This window comes from Schistocerca serialis, chromosome 2 (genome assembly GCF_023864345.2).
Source record: "Schistocerca serialis cubense isolate TAMUIC-IGC-003099 chromosome 2, iqSchSeri2.2, whole genome shotgun sequence".
NCBI lineage: Eukaryota > Metazoa > Arthropoda > Insecta > Orthoptera > Acrididae > Schistocerca > Schistocerca serialis.
In genome coordinates, this window is record NC_064639.1 from 715605636 (window position 1) to 715627057 (window position 21422).

The following is a 21422-nucleotide window of genomic DNA, read 5'->3' on the forward strand; positions in this document are numbered from 1 at the left end:
GCAAATAAATTACGTTTCTGGGGGTATATAAGGGATTTATTTATTTGTATGTATTTGGATGGTTTTATGTTTGTTTTAATATCCAAATTATAACTTATGGTCACGCCAATTTGGGTGCATGGAGGTCGGAGAAATTTGGAAAATGAAAATTAATAATGCTTACCTAGGAACACAGATATATTTTTATCTACTTACCTGAGAATATTTTGGGGGAATAATTTATTGTTGTATAGAGTATCGATTTGTGTATGCAGCTTCACTGCATGGAATTAAATGTGAGGTGAGATTTTTTTTATTTGGTTTTAGTTTTGAGTCTAGAGGAGCTATTTAAATTAAAGGAAAATGTTGATTTTCTGATGAAGTCGAAAGGGAATCTGTCACGAGATGTATATTTCTAGTGGGACTTGAATATTTGTCAGAATCATTGAAAAATTTACGAGCATCTTGCAAATGTTATAAAACAATTTTTTGCTGTGTAGCTTAGATCTGTTTGTATCGATTCCACTGGGGGAAGGGTTCAGTGCAGATCCTGGGTGATTTCGGGAAGTGTTTGTTTTCTGGTATCTACACCCAATTCGAATTTCAACAGATCTGTTCCCGCAAAACGATGGCGATGGAATGCAGAGAGCCATACAGAATTTCGGCGGAGTACTCTGCTCCGAATCTGTGGAGCGCCGCTGGAGACTTCGTTGTGACGAAAAGCTTCTGTGATAGTGAGTACAGCGGTGCTCATATTTGTGCTGCATTTCAATAGACAGTCGATTTTGATAAATGTATTTTTATTTGTCTTTTAATTAATATGCTGCAATTCGTATTTTACGTTAGATAAAAGTTTCTTTAAATTTAAAGCATGCTACGTCAACACCACTACAAATAATTACACTAAATTACACTATTGATCTGGCGCTTAGGATATTTATGTTATTGTATTATGAATTTGTGTCTTGGAAATTTGGGTGCTACTTCATAACATATATGGCATGCTATCATGTAATGAAGGGGAGGTGTGTAAGTTAACGAGCATTTCGCTCTCATTTAAATATATTGCTGAAAGCGTCAGCCTTCAGGAATTCAATTAAGCATCAGATCATCATTTCCTCCACACAAAACACATTGAAAGATGACAGCATGACACCTTATTGAATCATTAGGTAAAAGAATATTTGTTGTACAGCTTAGTGCATAATAGTTGCTTTTGTTCTTTATTTATTTATCAGAAAGCACATTGGTTCAAGGCTACTGGCATTCAAAGCTAAGAAAAGAATTTAACGTTTATTATGTAATGGATATTATTGTTACTTTATTTAGAACGTAAAGTGGTCAACATCTGATTATTTAAACATGTTAATATGTAAAATAATGTAGAATAAGCTGTAGGCAATCAGATGGACGGCTTCAGGAAAGGGAACTTCCCTAGTCAGTTGAGCGACGATGTTCGGCACGCCGAGGACCCAGTCGGAGACGGGCAGAGGGACAGTTCTGGTCTAGACACCAAAGCGGATGGTCGGTCTTTAGGTAGCTAGGAAGTGAAACGAATTAGAAAATTTCATGTCGTGTGGTGTGGCGGGACTTAGTCTCTGAGCGGTGAGCAGCCGCGCGCCTGGTGCGAGCTCTAACTTTTCGCGTAGTTAACGAGGTGGAGTATTGGACTTGTAATTAGCGATGAGATTGTGAATGATCGAACTGTGTCAAATGGATATGTGCTCGAGTGTAATACACTCCTGGAAATTGAAATAAGAACACCATGAATTCACTGTCCCAGGAAGGGGAAACTTTATTGACACATTCCTGGGGTCAGATACATCACATGATCACACTGACAGAACCACAGGCACATAGACACAGGCAACAGAGCATGCACAATGTCGGCACTAGTACAGTATATATCCACCTTTCGCAGCAATGCAGGCTGCTATTCTCCCATGGAGACGATCGTAGAGATGCTGGATGTAGTCCTGTGGAACGGCTTGCCATGCCATTTCCACCTGGCGCCTCAGTTGGACCAGCGTTCGTGCTGGACGTGCAGACCGCGTGAGACGACGCTTCATCCAGTCCCAAACATGCTCAATGGGGGACAGATCCGGAGATCTTGCTGGCCAGGGTAGTTGACTTACACCTTCTAGAGCACGTTGGGTGGCACGGGATACATGCGGACGTGCATTGTCCTGTTGGAACAGCAAGTTCCCTTGCCGGTCTAGGAATGGTAGAACGATGGGTTCAATGACGGTTTGGATGTACCGTGCACTATTCAGTGTCCCCTCGACGATCACCAGTGGTGTACGGCCAGTGTAGGAGATCGCTCCCCACACCATAATGCTGGGTGTTGGCCCTGTGTGCCTCGGTCGTATGCAGTCCTGATTGTGGCGCTCACCTGCACGGCGCCAAACACGCATACGGCCATCATTGGCACCAAGGCAGAAGCGACTCTCATCGCTGAAGACGACACGTCTCCATTCGTCCCTCCATTCACGCCTGTCGCGACACCACTGGAGGCGGGCTGCACGATGTTGGGGCGTGAGCGGAAGACGGCCTAACGGTGTGCGGGACCGTAGCCCAGCTTCATGGAGACGGTTGCGAATGGTCCTCGCCGATACCCCAGGAGCAACAGTGTCCCTAATTTGCTGGGAAGTGGCGGTGCGGTCCCCTACGGCACTGCGTAGGATCCTACGGTCTTGGCGTGCATCCGTGCGTCGCTGCGGTCCGGTCCCAGGTCGACGGGCACGTGCACCTTCCGCCGACCACTGGCGACAACATCGATGTACTGTGGAGACCTCACGCCCCACGTGTTGAGCAATTCGGCGGTACGTCCACCCGGCCTCCCGCATGCCCGCTATACGCCCTCGCTCAAAGTCCGTCAACTGCACATACGGTTCACGTCCACGCTGTCGCGGCATGCTACCAGTGTTAAAGACTGCGATGGAGCTGTGTATGCTACGGCAAACTGGCTGACACTGATGGCGGCGGTGCACAAATGCTGCGCAGCTAGCGCCATTCGACGGCCAACACCGCGGTTCCTGGTGTGTCCGCTGTGCCGTGCGTGTGATCATTGCTTGTACAGCCCTCTCGCAGTGTCCGGAGCAAGTATGGTGGGTCTGACACACTGGTGTCAATATGTTCTTTTTTCCATTTCCAGGAGTGTAGAAATTCTAAATACGATCACTTTCGCTATTAGTTTGCTTTTTGAATAAAAATTATTCTAACCAAATCGCAACTGTGTGCCCTACATCATTTATGGATCGTTAATTTAGTTCCGGTTATTATTATTACTGTTATTATGCATTATTACTGTTATTATACAGAGGGGTCCAAAAAAATGTATCCACTGTTTAAAAGTCAATAACTTTCAAACTAATTGACGGAGTTGTCTCATTTTTGGTGAAAGCGTAGCTTAAAGTCCAACTTAAAGATATCACTGTAGGTGTTCGAAATGGTCATCATTAACATCCACACACAGACGATGCCGCCGAACTGTAGCACGACCTACTGACTGCAACGTGTTCAGTTGGACATTTGCACATGAATGTACGATGGATTCTCGAAGTTTATTCAATGTGCGTGGCTTTTGTCGATAAATGACGTCCTTTAGTGTTCCCCACAGGTAAAAGTCCAGAGGAGTTACGTCTGGGGAACGTGGTGGATACTCCACACCACCTCTACGGCCTATCCATCTTCCTGGTAGATTCTCGTCGAGATATGCCCTAACACGAGTTTGGTAGTGGGCTGGGGCACCATCTTGTTGAAAGTAAACTCTTCCGTCTCCATACAAGTCTCGGATGGCAGGTAAAATGGATGTCTGAGGCTTCTGAAGGTACACCTCACCGGTAACTGTGCCGTCAAAGAAGAATGGACCAATCAAGCACCGGTAAGACAACCCACACCACACATTTACTGATGGCAAATTCACGGCTTTGTCTACATGGATGTTCGGATTTTCGGCGGCCCAGTAGATGCAATTGTAGCGATTTACTGTACCACTGAGTTTGAACTGTGCCTCATCAGACCACACAGTCATCTCTGCAACCTCTTCATCGTTGCCACCATGTTAGTAAACCACTCGCAGTACTCCATTCTACGATCTGGGTCGTCCTCGTTCATTGCGTGTAGCAATCGTGGGATGTAACACTTCCACTTTGCTGTCTTCAAAATTCGCCGAACACTTGAGCGACTCACTCCAGTTTCACGGGCACACTGTCTCACAGACTTCTGTGGTCAGCGAGTGAATTGTTGTAACACACGAATGGAGTTAGCTGGATTGGTCACTGTTACAGTTCGTCCAGATCGTTGTTAGTGTACATCTTTAACACAGCCTTCGGCTTCAAATTTGTCTCGAATGCGACGAATCGTTAAACGTGTCGGTGGCTCTGTTTGATACTCATTTCGCCATTGCCGTTGAACCTCATTAATGTTTTCGTACTTAAAATACCACTTCAAAACTGAATTCCTTTCATCAAATGTAAGACTTGCGCCAGCCAGTTTTACTCGAGTAACTAGGTGCAACTAAGAACAAAACACTGACTATCTGGCGACTGTCATCTGACAAAGCAAAACAACGCTTGTGTGGCGATTGCTGGAACTACAAACTATTACACTACCAAAGAGAAGACAACTCAGTCAATTAGTTTGCCAGTTATGGACTTTTAAACAGTGGATACATTTTTTGGACCCCTCTGTATGTTATATTAATTTTGTAATTCGCAAACTTGCCATCAGCCAGACAATTTAACCAAAGTATCACAAGTGTCTAATTTAGGGCTTGTTATGCAACACGTGCAGTTCAACCCCTAGACGAGTTTGAGCCACAACATTTTGACAAAGGGGAACCGCATGTGAGCCCGAACATCTTTGGGATGTTAGCTCGCAAACACAAAGTGCCAGTGTACAGGAAGACCCCACACAGACTAACAAACAACATGACAGGAATGGTAAAAACAACCAAAACGGTTGGCAGCCATATACTCTCACAGAAATACTAACAGGAAGTAATTGATAACAGAAGGGGATAAAAATTCAAGCGAGGGTATAAAAATAACCGAGGATAGAATTTCAATCGGTCAGGATTTAACGGCCAGAGAGCTTATAGTCAGCAAACATGCAATGCACCGGCGACCGTGGGCAATATTCCGAACGGCAGCTGGCAAGGGCAGAACAAAACTAGGCGACAAAATAATCCGGCGCCGCCTGACTGCAATCAGTACAATCAAAATTACGTTTCGAATAGCGGCCAGGAACAAGAACATTTCAAATCGAGAGCCGCGCAAGATACTAACCATACTGAAACCAGACGCATAATGTGCAGATAGGTGAGGTTACCCCTAAAGATGAGGTCGATGCTCAGCGTAGCTTCGAAATCTTGGACCATTCTCGACAGGCCTCCGCTCGATAACCAGTAATAGGGGTGGGAGCAGGGAACTAGTTAACAGCTGTTTTCTCAGAGACAACAACTGTGGTGAAATCAAAAATGACATGTGTTAGTACGATGTTACCGACAGTGTAGATGCAAATGAAGACACAGTAGAGGGAGTAATCAATGCACAAATACTTGGCTTGAGGGTACCCATAGTACTGGACACTGGAGTTACCACGAATTTGATTTTGCAGGCTCTGTTTGACCAATTACAAGAACGAGGAGACATACTGACGCTTTCAGTCCAAAACTGAAATACCAAACAGCTGTAGGAGGTAAGTCTAAAGGCATAAAATGGCAGGCTTGGTACCTACTCAGATCTAGAGCTTCTCTTTACAATGCATTTTTTTGGTGGTTCAAACGTTAATAGTAAAGTGCCTTATTGACACGGACACATTTAGGAAGTACTAAACACAAATTGATATTGGTAAGGGGAAGAGTGCTTTCGTTGTGAATGATCAACAGTATTCAGTAGAGCTAGTCACGCCAAACGCCAGAGAAAGCAGACCAAAACACACTGCTGATGTCCGAATACAATTCTATCCTAACGTTAAGTTTGTACACACAAAGGCTACTGAGCAATCACAGGAAGAAGAAATAGGCCCTGATATCGTGCGTGTCAGGGTGAGTGAGTCCGTGTGTCTTAGGGAAGAACAAAAAGAAGAACTGCAGGAGCTTTTAATACGTTATGCTCATGGTTTTGAACGATGCCCTGGCATGCAAGGGATACAGATACAAAATGGAGGTGTACCCACATGAAACCTTCTGCTTTTCGTCTTGCCCCATTCCATGGGCCAAGATGGAGGCTGTGAGGAAAGAGATCAATTGAATGCTAGACTGGGAAATGATAGCACCATCCTTGTCTACATACAGTAGCCCCATTTTGGCCATTAGCAAATCAGACGGCAGTGTCCGCCTCGTGCTCAATGCACAAGGAACAAATAAAATTATTATGCAATAAATAAAATTATTATGCCTGTCAGGACACAGCCTGACAACCTGCTAGAACAACTTCTAAAATTCTATAACGTTAAGTACCTTCCCATAATAGATCTTCGAGGCTCATACGGGCAAATTTCACTACATGAAGATAGCCCTACGTAAACTGCCTTTGTATGTGGGGGCGGAAGCTATCAGTTCTGTGTTCTCCTTTTGGCGTAAACGTCAGTGTGGGCGTGTGATGTTTAAAGCTGATTGTTCCATAAAAACACGGGAGAACTGCCGGATATAAGTAACGTTCTGCCACGATATTTCGGCGCAGAGTCTCCTGGCCATCTTCAGGTGAATGCCACTATAGTAGTACTGGCGAGTATGCGTTTTTTTTGTTTTTTTTTTTTATTATTAAGGTGGTGGTGCTGAAGTCTGATCAACTTCGTTGATTTTTACTTCTGTAGGGCTGGCCGAAGTGGCCGTGCGGTTAAAGGCGCTGCAGTCTAGAACTGCAAGACCGCTACGGTCGCAGGTTCGAATCCTGCCTCGGGCATGGATGTTTGTGATGTCCTTAGGTTAGTTAGGTTTAACTAGTTCTAAGTTCTAGGGGACTAATGACCTCAGCAGTTGAGTCCCATAGTGCTCAGAGCCATTTGAACCATTTTTGAACTTCTGTAGGGAATGGAAAGGGTAAAAATTTTCTCTTTATTTATTTATTCTTCTTTCAGCTTTAGTTTGGACACAAGAAGGGTCCTTTAACTGGCGAGTACGCGCTGAGCTCCGCCATTTAAAGCCTTCTGAGGTGACATTGCGCATGCGCTGCTCAGCGTGCGCGTTCATAACGGCTCCGTGCGCTGCGCCTCGCGCCCTCCACTGTGAAAGCCTGGCATAACGGTATCAGGTCGATTTCCATCTTTATGCAGATAACTACGTCGACTACGAAGTTTCTCTGTAACAGGATTCCAAGCAGAGTTTAGCTGATAACCGCTATCTCGATTGATGAGAGTCTCGTTGTCAGACAATCTTATTTCCACAGATTCATTGATAATCGAGCTCCAAAAGTTTGATGTATGGGCCAAAATTTTTGTGTCGTTGTATTCATGGAATGAAGACTCTGCGCCAAAATATCGTGGCAGAACGTTACTGATATCCGGCAGTTCTCCCGTGTTTTTATGAAACAGTCAGTGTGGGCGTATTTATTTCTGCTTTATATCGAGTCTTAGGACCTGGATTGTTAAGTAGAGTCAATATGTAAGTTGATGATTTACTGATTGCTACCCGCAAGTGGTCAGAACACTTAAGGCTCTTGACCCAAGTCTTGTATAGGTTTTCAGAATACAGAGTCACAGCCAACCTAATGAAGTCACATTTCGGTAAGGAAAGGGTTAAATTCCTTGGATACATAATATCACCTCAAGTCATACTTCAAGACCATAAGAGGCTCGATGCTATCAGACACTGCCCCATATCACAAAATAAGAAACAGTTGAAGGGATACCTTGGGTTAATACCTATCTTCAGAAAATCTATACCACAGCAACTTTTAAACAGTGGTGATCTATTGAATCTTCTGCGCATGAACCAGCCTTAGTTATGGATCAAGCAATGCCAGACATTAACAACATTAAAGAAGCACTTTTGAATGTCAACATCTTACATCATCCTGACATGACCCAGAATATTCGCCCGTGTACAGACATGCCCTCGCAAGGGATGGTGCTTGTTCATTCCAGATCACTGACACGAATGGGGAGCTTACCACCAAGGCAATTAGTTTTGCTAGTAGGACCCTATTTAAAGCTGAAAGTGCATATTCCGTGACCGCATTAAAATCTCTCACGGTAATATGTGAATATTACCGTTGGAGAAAGAATACCAAGGTCTATTACGACCACCAATATTCGTCCTTCCTTCTCATTTGTAAACTCTTACACAGGAGGATCGATAGGTGGTGTTCCTATTTATGGGAATTTGATTTTAAAATTGTGTATGTCAAAGGTAATCAAAACGTAAGTAATTGCAGATGCCTAATCGTGGCTGACGCAAGGTGTAGACGAATTCTGGGAATTCATAGAGAAGAATTCAGAAATCATGGTTCTATTGATGAAAGATAAAACATAATAACCATACTACATTAGGATGTGTACAAGCATGGAGCAACTGCAACAGAAGGATCCCGGGTGGCAAAAGGTAACGCTAAAACTGCTGCAGAACAATGATGACAGCACCAAGGTGTACTGTTTTACCGACACCACCCAGAGCAGAGCCAGAGGATCACAGTGACGACTTTATATCATACATATAAAAACGCAGCTTAGAAGAAAAATCTTAAGCAGTCTACATTTAGAGAAATTTTATGCGTTGACTAGTAAGAAAATAAAACGTCTACACTACAGAACTAAACTAAGATTAAGAAAGTAGAAAGAACTAAGCTAACAACATATACACAGAGGACGAAGTAAACACTAACTACAGAAAACTAGCTATACACTATGATGCTATGTATGAGTTATTTATTTTTATACAAGTTGCTATTTACAGATTACGTGAACAGGAGTATCTATATGAGGAATGAAGGAATATAATCTTGATTATAGTACGAGAGATATGACTGTGCCCCGCCTAAGACAACACTTTTCTTTGCAGTGCAAAAAGGTAAGTTAAAACGACCACCGCAGTACGAGGATGTGCACTCTTACAATTCTTGTTGTTGTGGTCTTCAGTCCTGAGACTGGTTTGATGCAGCTCTCCATGCTACTCTATCCTGTGCAAGCATCTTCATCTCCCAGTACTTACTGCAACCTACATCCATCTGAATCTGCTTAGTGTATTGATCTCTTGGTCCCCCTCTACGATTTTTACCCTCCACGCTGCCCTCCAATGCTAAATTTGTGATCCCTTGATGCCTCAAAACATGTCCTACCAACCGATCCCTTCTTCTAGTCAAGTTGTGCCACAAACTTCTCTTCTCCCCAATTCTATTCAATACCTCCTCATTAGTTACGTGATCTACCCACCTTATCTTCAGCATTCTTCTGTAGCACCATATTTCGAAAGCTTCTATTCTCTTCCTGTCCAAACTGGTTATCGTCCATGTTTCATTTCCATACATGGCTACACTCCATACAAATACTTTCAGAAACGACTTCCTGACACTTAAATCTATACTCGATGTTAACAAATTTCTCTTCTTCAGAAACGATTTCCTTGCCATTGACAGTCTACATTTTATATCCTCTCTACTTCGACCATCATCAGTTATTTTACTCCCTAAATAGCAAAACTCCTTTACTACTGTAAGTGTCTCATTTCCTAATCTAATCCCCTCAGCATCACCCGATTTAATTTGACTACATTCCATTATCCTCGTTTTGCTTTTGTTGATGTTCATCTTATATCCTCCTTTCAAGACACTGTCCATTCCGTTCAACTGCTCTTCCAAGTCCTTTGCTGTCTCTGACAGAATTACAATGTCATCGGCAAACCTCAAAGTTTTTACTTCTTCTCCATGAATTTTAATATCTACTCCGAATTTTTCTTTTGTTTCCTTTACTGCTTGCTCAATATACAGATTGAATAACATCGGGGAGAGGCTACAACCCTGCCTCACTCCCTTCCCAACCACTGCTTCCCTTTCATGCCCCTAGACTCTTATAACTGCCATCTGGTTTCTGTACAAATTGTAAATAGCATTTCGCTCCCTGTATTTTACCCCTGCCACCTTCAGAATTTGAAAGAGAGTATTCCAGTTAACGTTGTCAAAAGCTTTCTCTAAGTCTACAAATGCTAGAAACGTAGGTTTGCCTTTTCTTACCCTATCTTCTAAGATAAGTCATAAGGTTAGTATTGCCTCACGTCTTCCAACATTTCTACGGAATCCAAACTGATCCTCCCCGAGGTCCGCTTCTACCAGTTTTTCCATTCGTCTGTAAAGAATTCGCGTTAGTATTTTGCAGCTGTGACTTATTAAACTGATAGTTCTGTAATTTTCACATCTGTCAACACATGCTTTCTTTGGGATTGGAATTATTATATTCTTCTTGAAGTCTGTGGGTATTTCGCCTGTGTCATACATCTTGCTCATCAGATGGTAGAGTTTTGTTATGACTGGCTCTCCCAAGGCCATTAGTAGTTCTAATGGAATGTTGTCTACTCCCAGGGCCTTGTTTCGACTCAGGTCTTTCAGTGCTCTGTCAAACTCTTCACGCAGTATCTTATCTCCCATTTCATCTTCATCTACATCCTCTTCCATTTCCATAATATTGTCCTCAAGTACATCGCCCTTGTATAAACCCTCTATATACTCCTTCCACCTTTCTGCCTTCCTTTCTTTGCTTAGAACTGGGTTGCCATCTGAGCTCTTGATATTCATACAAGTGGTTCTCTTCTCTCGAAAGGCCTCTTTAATTTTCCTGTAGGCAGTATCTATCTTACCCCTAGTGAGACAAGCATCTACATCCTTACATTTGTACTCTAGCCATCCCTGCTTAGCTATTTTGCACTTCCTGTCAATCTTATTTTTGAGACGTTTGTATTCCCTTTTGCTTTCTTCATTTACTGCATTTTTATATTTTCTCCTTTCATCAATTAAATTCAATATTTCTTCTGTTACCCAAGGATTTCTATTAGCCCTCGTCTTTTTACCTACTTGATCCTCTGCTGCCTTCACTACTTCATCCCTCAGAGCTACCCATTCTTCTTCTACTGTATTTCTTTCCCCTATTCCTGTCAATTGTTCCCTTATGCTCTCCCTGAAACTCTCTACAACCTCTGGTTCTTTCAGTTTATCCAAGTCCCATCTCCTTAAATTGCCGCCTTTTTGCAATTTCTTCAGTTTCAATCTGCAGTTCATAACCAATAGAATGTGGTCAGAATCCACATCTGCCCCAGGAAATGTCTTACAATTTAAAACCTGGTTCCTAAATCTCTGTCTTACCATTATGTAATCTATCTGATACCTTTTAGTATCTCCAGGATTCTTCCAGGTATACAACCTTCTTTCATGATTCTTGAACCAAGTGTTAGCTATGATTAAGTTATGCTCTGTGCAAAATTCTACAAGGCGGCTTCCTCTTTCATTTCTTCCCCCCAATCCATATTCACCTACTATGTTTCCTTCTCTACCTTTTCCTACTGACGAATTCCAGTCACCCATGACTATTAAATTTTCGTCTTCCTTCACTACCTGAATAATTTCTTTTATCTCGTCATACATTTCATCAATTTCTTCATCATCTGCAGAGCTAGTTGGCATATAAACTTGTACTACTGTAGTAGGCATGGGCTTTGTGTCTATCTTGGCCACAATAATGCGTTCACTATGCTGTTTGTAGTAGCTAACCCGCACTCCTATTTTTTATTCATTATTAAACCTACTCCTGCATTACCCTTATTTGATTTTGTATTTATAACCCTGTAATCACCTGACCAAAAGTCTTGTTCCTCCTGCCACCGAACTTCACTAATTCCCACTATATCTAACTTTAACCTATCCATTTCCCTTTTTAAATTTTCTAACCTACCTGCCCGATTAAGGGATCTGACATTCCACGCTCCGATCCGTAGAATGCCAGTTTTCTTTCTCCTGATAACGACGTCCTCTTGAGTAGTCCCCGCCCGGAGATCCGAATGGGGGACTATTTTACCTCCGGAATATTTTACCCAAGAGGACGCCATCATCATTTAATCATACAGTAAAGCTGCATGTCTTCGGGAAAAATTACGGTTGTAGTTTCCCCTTGCTTTCAGCCGTTCGCAGTACCAGCACAGCAAGGCCGTTTTTGTTAATGTTACAAGGCCAGATCAGTCAATCATCCAGACTGTTGCCCCTGCAACTACTGAAAAGGCTGCTGCCCCTCTTCAGGAACCACATGTTTGTCTGGCCTCTCAACAGATACCCCTCCGTTGTGGTTGCACCTACGGTAGGGCCATCTGTATCGCTGAGGCACGCAAGCCTCCCCACCAACGGCAAGGTCCATGGTTCATGGGGGGGTTACAATTCTTAAAAAGCTGATAAAAATGAACTGCGTAGTGATATAAATTCAAAATATGAATATTGGACGAGTGATATATCAGTAGCCAGCGAGCAACAATGCGCTTAGTTCTAAGTTAGTATTTAAGAGTCCTTCCAGCGAATGATGCAGAATCACGTCCTGGGTAAAACAGGGAACACAATAGCTAGGTGTTTGGTACCAAAGTATAAGGAGCGAGCCGAAAATAAATAATTGTATGTATAAAAACATGTGTGACTGTGATAGCGTGAATGTATGAGAAAAAGCTACAGGACGTCAGACATATAAAAAGGTTGAACTTGGGTCTTGTGCTACTGAATCAAAAGGGGTCAGACCAAGCATTACCAATCCATGTGACAGACAAGGGAAATTCCCCATCACATCCCCCTCAGATTTAACAATATAAGTGGCCCAGTGGATAGCCCGTCAAAAACTGAAGCATGAAAACAGGAAGAAGTTATACTGAACTGTGAAAAAAGGAGAACGCTTCAAGCTCAAGATATGCAACTTCGAACGCAATTTAACAGCAGCACTATAGTGGTTGTGTGGTGTGTGGATTGCAAAGTCGGAGATCCGTGATCAAATCTCTCCCCCTTCCCTCTTTTTTTCTTCCACAAAATAAGGAACTTTCCGTCTGGTCACTGTCGTGTCTGTTCTCCTTCTATAGTTTTGGCAATTGCCATACGTTACACTGGTTATATAATATGAGTCATGTGATGAGAATATTTACCGTCGCAAGTAAATGTGATGTGTAGTGAGAGCATGCGAGGTGCCGTATACTCCCGTATTAATGAAAACAACAAATAAACCGATGTGAAATGTGATACAACAAAGTTATTCAAGAGTCAAAACTTCCAAACCGGAACCAGGAGTCACAACATGTGGTACTTGTGTCGAAAAAAATGGGAGGTACGGACGTCTGGAGGTCCCTTCCGTCCACCTCGCCATTGCAAATGGATGTTACACCACGACACGGACACAAATTTGAATGCGGCGAACAGACACGTCAATGACCCGACAGACAGTTCATAATTTTGTGAAAAAAAAAGGGGGAAGCGAGATTTGAACAAGTATCTCACCCCTTCGGGGTCCAACGCCGTAACAACACAGCCACGACGCCATGCCTCGATGTAAAACATCTTAGACGGTTCACCGTTTCTATTTTTGCTTCCTTTTCACAGTTCAGTACACCTTCCTCCTGTGTTCTTGCTTGATCTGTATTCAGGTTCTGATGGGCCATCTTACCCCTACATCTGAGTGGGGTGAACAGTGAGAAGAGCGCCAAGCAAGAGTTATTACACACACACGAACACAAGTACTCTCAACATTGTTTTACACTTGCTCACTGGCACAATTTTCGTAGGGTCAGATTCGTGCGCAACAGAATAAATAAGAGTGATATCACGTAGTAAGAGGAAGTATACGTCACCGACATTGAAGTACACTGTTTACAGTCGATATAACAAATAGTGTGCTGTCAGAATTTATCTGTAGATAGTAAACAGAAGTAAGTGGATTGGCATGAGTAGATGGTCACGAATGATGTACTCAATAATTCTCTCGTGATGAACGAAGGATTGCAGAATAGAGTAAAACCGAATGCTTCTTCTTGCTCATGACATTTCCTTTGGTCCAGTAGAGACATCCTAGTAAACTTGTCAGAGGTTTAGCTCAGCGTAGTTCTGTAGGCTTTAGTGATTTTATGTTATGAAGAATTCCTTCCGCTGCAGTAACGACGGATACTCGCGTCAGTTGCGGTGTATGAATAAAAAACTTACGCACATCATGTGAAAATGCTGTATGCAAATATTTTGTCAATACTTGAAAATGATATTGAAAAAACGACAACTTGTGTAAAGTTAATCTGAGGTGAGACTATGAATACAGATTGCTCACAAACGAACATACAAAAGGGTAATGCCCGAGAGCAAAATATGACAAAAATGATAATGTAGAAACTGAAAGATGTTACGTAACATAAAAACACAAGAGATGTACGTAATATTAAATGTCTTGTATGTATAATTTCTGTAAAGTGTTTATGTAAATTTTGTATATTTACGTAAAGAAATGTAAATGCAATACAAAAATATATACGTACAGAGTAAGAAATGCTCAAACCCGACGCGTCAATATATTTTGAAATGTAAATACTTAGGTTATCGAAACAATGATGAAATGTGAAGAGTATGTAAAGCTGAATATCTTTTCCAAGACAGCATATGTGAAACAAAAACTGCAAATGTACTACGAACATCTTGTGAAGGTTTGAAACCTGTACCTCGGTGTGTTCCCGTGAAAAGCGTGTGCCAGTACGAACGTTTATATCCTTGGTGGACCCGGGTATCGACAGGATATTCTACCACAGAGAGGGTTTGGAAACGAATAAAGGCATTGGAGAGTTACCTTGAACCCATTAAAGTGTCTTCGGGATACCGATAGCGTGAGCTTGGTTCAGTCACTGAAACATGGGGGTTATGACAGGAACAAATGCCTGGGCCGTAAACATGAACCTCCTCGCCACAGCATCGATGGTTCCACTATGCACAAGCCTCGGCACACGACGTTGCAACAATGGGATGAGCACTTTTATTGACTTCGGCTAAACAAGTGAAACTGTAGCACACTCATGGACAGCTCAACTTAACTGCAGCGTTAACAAACTCAAGTGCGCGCGTAGCATACGTCACGTGAGATTCAAGCGCTGGACAATATTCGCGCGCTGGACAATGCCGCAATAGCAGCCCTTAGATTCCAATAATCAGACTAACGACTCTGAACTCAAATTCGCCTGTTGACGCAACCTTTAAAAATTTTGATGTAAGCAGTAGTAGGAACAATTTATAAAATATACATTAAACAAAATTATCTAACACGTTCCGGGAGTAAACGAGGTAAACATGGCAACGAATAAAGGTCTCAGTATCCTGACAGGCCAAGAGTTTAAACTACAAAAAAGGTGCAGATAGTATAATGCATCACCACTGCATATTGACGTCAAATGACAAATGATATGGATCACACCAATATACAGGGGGGGTGGGGGGGGGTAGGAGCTGTGTAGGTTTTTTAAATGGCCTACACATATAAATATTCGCAACGTCTCCGTTCGGCAATGATATCTTAGGGACGTATAGTTATACCTACGCTTACAAAAATGTAGAACAAAAACACCAGTCATTCTATATACCTCATTCGTCTTTTTTCGCCGATCTCGGTGTCAGTCGATATTTTGAGCTAGTGCGATAAAGACGTAAGTAAAAGTTACAATATGCAGAAGTCGCAAGTTTTCATTCTACCACCGAGCTACGTCCTAATTTTCTTTCCCGACGCTACGAGGTCTTGCATTCTTCTACTTTGCAGGCAGGTTGAGGTGTTTGCAGTGGTTTAGGCAATGGACTCGCACTCGGCAGGACAGGGTCCCACATCATCGGTTGTCTATCCAAATTTAGATTTTTCCGTAGCTTCTTTAAACCAGTGTCAAGATGGATCCATTGAAATGGACACGGGTAAATTCTATCCCCTTCCTTAGCCCAAGTGTTGCAATGCTCTCTCTTTTCTTATTTTTTTCATCTGTACTGATCTCGTCCCCTTTGCAACGTAAGCCCCTACTCGTCCTTCCTTAATTTTGTATACGAGAGGAGCAGGAGGCAAACCATGCCTGGCGAACTTGTTTTGTTACGTTGCCAGTGGCTTCTCTAAAACAGCCAGTAGTGGAGCAACCGCTTCACCTCACTGCCGTTACGAAGTCACACCGTAGAGGCAACATATGACGCCAGGCATGTCCTTAGCGTGGGAGAAGGCCGTCAAGGCGACATCGCAGACAAACGGCGGCTTCTTTTGAAAAGCGGTGGAGGCTACAAGAATTCCTGCAGAAGTAAGCATAAACAGTTCGGTGAAGCGCAAGGAGAAATTAGCGGTAAAAAGTCGGCTGTGCCAAACCAACATCACAGAACAGTTCCCCTCCATAAACTACTTGGTAAATCACAGAGAAGGAAAAAAGAAGATTGGGTTTAACGTCTCGTCTACATCGAGGTCATTAGTGATGGAGCACAGGCTCGAATGGTGTCAAGGATGGGGAAGGAAATCGGCCGAGCCCTTTCAACGGAACCATCCCGGTGTTTGCCTGGAGAGATTTAGGGGAATCACAGAAATCCTATATCTGGATGTCCGGACGTAGGTTTTTGATCCGTCATCATCCCGAATATCAATAAAGGTAGTTCCTTTTTATTTCGGGTCGTTAAGAAAGATCTAGAGAAAAAAGCCACCCCACACTTGTTAGTTCGATTTCTAGGAGACAACTAGCTCTTCTGCCATTGGCATAGTCTGCAACAAGACCAGACGAGCCTACAGTTTAGGCGCCACGTTGGTTTAAGTCTTCACTGAGTGCTGAAATCTCAGACGAATAGGGAAAGCAACTAATATTACGAGCATTTATCTTGTTAATTTCATAATTTGCAAGTCGCGATAATACAGCGTCTAATTTAACGATAGTAGCACAAATTAGCGATGATGCTGAGCCTCGAGATCAACAGAGCTCCTGAACAAATGACCGCCATAAATATTGTGCTGCCGTTGAAACATGCGCTAGTCGTTTTTTTTTTATTACTTTACTTTTCTGTCTCAATTACACAGACAATTTGGATTAACTGCGATTACTTTCGAACATGTCATTGCCTTATTGAAACTAGTCAACATTAAACCAAAAAATGGTTCAAATGGCTCTGAGCGCTATGGGACTTAACATCTGTGGTCATCAGTCCCCTAGAACTTAGAACTACTTAAACCTAACTAACCTAAGGACATCACACACATCCATGCCCGAGGCAGGATTCGAACCTGCGACCGTAGCAGTCGCGCGGTTCCGGACTGAGCGCCTAGAACCGCTAGACCACCGCGGCCGGCCAACATTAAACCAAACTTCCGGTTCAAGTGAAGCAGGAAATAGAAGTAATAAAAGACTGAACGCAACTACTGATGCTTTTGATAACGCAGTGTTGGAATTCCATAAATGCTTCATTCAGTTGCGTGAAATCAGCGCACTAAGAATGGTAGACGTGAAGGCGTGTCAGAAGACACAGAGGAACTATTGCATTGCGCATGAAAACATTGCGAATGAAGTTGCCCGACGTATTGGTGTATGGACACGGACTGGCCAACGTGTCTACGAGCAATGGCAGGCATGTGCAAAAAGTGTCTGAAGGATAGGGAACGGGGATCTACATCTATTTGACTACATGATGTCTTTGCAATTCACAATTAAGTGCCTGGCAGAGTGTTCATCGAACCAGCTTAAAGCTATTTCTCTACTGTTCCACTCTCGAACGTGCAGTTAAATCTTTCTGTGTGAGCTCATATTTCTCTTATTTTATTGTAATGATCGTTTCTACCTATGTAGGTGGTCGCGAATAAGATGTTTTCACACACTGAGGAGAAGGTTAGCGATGAAATTTTATGAGAAGGTCCTGCCGCGGCGGAAAACGCCTTTGCTTTAATGATTGCCACTCCAATTCGTTTATCACATCCGTGGCACTCTCTCCCCTAGTTCGCGAAGCTGCAATCCTTTGGACTTTGTTGATGTCCTCCAACAGTACTATCTGATGCGGATCCCACACCACACAGCAGTACACCAGAGAGGGTGGACAAGCGTAGTGTAAGCAGCCTCCTTAGTCGAACTGTTACATTTTCTACGTCTTTTGTCAATAAACGGCAGTGCTTGGTTTGTTTTCCCCATTAACTTTCCACGTGATCGTTCCAATTTCGTATTTGCAATCCCTAGTTATTTAGTTGAGTTTAGAGTCTTTAGATTTGTGCGATTCGCCATGTAACCGAAATTTAGCTGATTCCTTTTAATACTCATGTACATGACAGTTTTCGTTATTTAGAGTCAATTGTCTAAATCATTCTGCAGTTCGTTTTGCTCATCTTTAGAACACGGTAAATGTAAGTATCGTCTGCAAACATTCTAAGAGGGTTACTCAGATTGTCTCCTAAGTCAGTTTTGTGGATCAGAAACAGCAGAAGACCTGTAACGCTCCCTTAGAAACGTCAGATATTACTTCTGTTTCACGTGATGACTTTCCATCAGATATTTCGAACGTGACTTTTGTGATAGGAAATCACGCAGACGCAGACTGAGGTGAGACTCCTTAGGCACGCAATCTGATTAGAAGTCGCTTGTGAGAAACGGTGTCAAAAGCCTTCTGGAAATCTAAAAATATGGAATCAATTTGACATCCCCTGTCGATAGCACTCACTACTATGAGAAAAAATTTGGAAATTCGTGGTAAGATATTATGGGACCAAACTGCTGAGGTCATCGGTCCCTAAGCTTACACACTACTTAATCTAATTTAAACTAACTTACGCTAAGGACGACACACACACCCATGTCCGAGGGAGGACTCGAACCTCCGACGAGGGGAGCCGCGCGGACCGTGACAAGACGCCTAAGACCACGCGGCTACCCCGCGAGGCCACTTTGTGTGAATAAAGAGCTAGTTGTGTTTCACAATAACGATATTTTCTGAACCCTTGTGGGGTATTTGTCACTAATTCGTTTTCGTCGAGGTAACTCATAATGTTCGAGCACAGTACACGTTCCTAAATCCTACTGCAAATCGACGTTAGTGATATGCATCTGTAATTCAGCGAATTACTCATATTTCCTTTCTTGGGTATTGGTGTGAAGTGTGTAACTTTCCAATCTTTGGGTAAGGATCTTTCGATGAGCAAGCGGCTGTAATGATTGCTAAGTATGGAGCTACTGAATCAACAGAGTCTGAAAGGAATCTCACTGACATACAATCTGAACCAGAGACTTAGCTTCTATTGATTCAAGCTGCTTCGCTATATCGATAATATTTACTTCCACGTACTTATTTATCGTATGGTGACAACAGCAAATACTGATAACCACATAAGTTTACAATTATACACTTAAAGATTTAGGCTCATAGCTAATATGTTCAAATTCTTAAAGTTAATAATTCAATAAAAGTAAAAGGAGGACATTTAAACTATAAAATTAGAACAGTTAATTAAAACAGGCATATTTAGCCAGATTTCAACATCTGTTGAATGAAGCCAGTAGATAGAAGAAGTAGCAGCGTTAATAAAATCACTGAATGGTCCTGGGTACTTCCTGAGAGGGCAGTCTCTGACAATATGCCGAACGGCTTGTTCCTGTGCCTCACAATCACAGGCTGGGGTCCCCACTTGTGCATCAGAGCACTGCACCTGGCGTGACCGGTTCTTGTAATATTCAATCGTGTCCACTCACTTCTCTTCAGATTAAATCCTGGAGACTTGCAGATGGATCTTGAACACCCTGATGTTTTATTGTTGCAGTATTCCATCTCCTGCACCACTCTTATTTAACATCAAACTTCTTGATGTTTTTTCCACTATGCCAATGTGGAATGCGTGATATCAAGCGGTCTGGAAGAGAGTCATTCAAGACTGTATGAACTGGAAGGTCTTGGGGGGTAGTCGGGGTGATGTACACTACTGGCCATTGAAATTGCTACACCAAGAAGAAGTGCAAATGATAAACGGGTATTCATTGGACAAATATATTATACTAGAAGTGACATGTGATTACATTTTTACGCAATTTGGATGCACAGATCCTGATAAATCAGTACCCAGAACAACCAATTCTGGCCGTAAAAACGGCCTTGATACGCCTGGGCATTGAGTCAAACAGAGCTTGGATGGCGTGTACAGGTACAGCTGCCCATGCAGCTTCAACACTATACCACAGTTCATCAAGAGTAGTGACTGGCGTATTGTGACGAGCCAGTTGCTCGGCCACCATTGACCAGACGTTTTCAATTGGTGAGAGATCTGGAGAATGTGCTGGCCAGGGCAGCAGTCGAACATTTTCTGTATCCAAAAAAGCCCGTACAGGCTCTGCAACATGCGGTCGTGCATTATCCTGCTGAAATGTAGGGTTTCGCAGGGATCGAATGAAGGGTAGAGCCATTGGTCGTAACACTTCTGAAATGTAACGTCCACTGTTCAGAGCGCCGTCAATGCGAACAAGAGGTGACCGAGACGTGTAACCAATGGCACCCCATACCATCACGCCAGGTGATACGCCAGTATGGGGATTACGAATACACGCTTCCAATGTGCGTTCACCGCGATGTCGCAAACACGGATGCGACCATTATGATGCTGTAAACAGAACCTGGATTCATCCGAAAAAATGACGTTTTGCCATTCGTGCACCCAGGTTCGTCGTTGAGTACACCATCGCAGGTGCTCCTGTCTGTGATGCAGCGTCAAGGGTAACCGCAGCCATGGTCTCCAAGCTGATAGTCCATGCTGCTGCAAACGTCGTCGAACTGCTCGTGCAGATGGCTGTTGTCTTGCAAACGTCCCCATCTGTTGACTCAGGGATCGAGATGTGGCTGCACGATCCGTTACAGCCATGTGGATAAGATGCTTTTCATCTCGACTGCTAGTGATACGAGGCCTTTGGGATCCAGCACGGCGTTCCGTATTACCCTCCTGAACTCACTGACTCCATATTCTGCTAACAGTCATTGGATCTCGACCAACGCGAGCAGCAATGTCGCGATACGATAAACCGCAATCGCGATAGGCTACAATCCGACCTTTATCAAAGTCGGAAACGTAATGGTACGCATTTCTCCTCGTTACCTAAGGCATCACAATAACGTTTCACCAGGCAACGCCGGTCAACTGCTGTTTGTGTATGAGAAATCGGTTGGAAACTTTCCTCATGTCAGCACGTTGTAGGTGTCGCCACCGGCGCCAACATTGTGTGAATGCTTTGAAAAGCTAATCATTTGCATATCACAGCATCTTCTTCCTGTCGGTTAAATTTCGCGTCTGTAGCACGTCATTTTCATGGTGTAACAATTTTAATGGCCAGTGATGTAGATTGCCCCATTCTCGATGGGTTGCTTCTTGGCGTCGCAGTTCAGGTGGTGGAATGTTACTGATGGTGTGCAGTCAAAGGATCGCTCTGAATTTTGGAGTACCAGTAATAATTCTCATTTATTCATTCAGATGGATGTCTAGTTTTCTTGCATGAGCATTGTGTT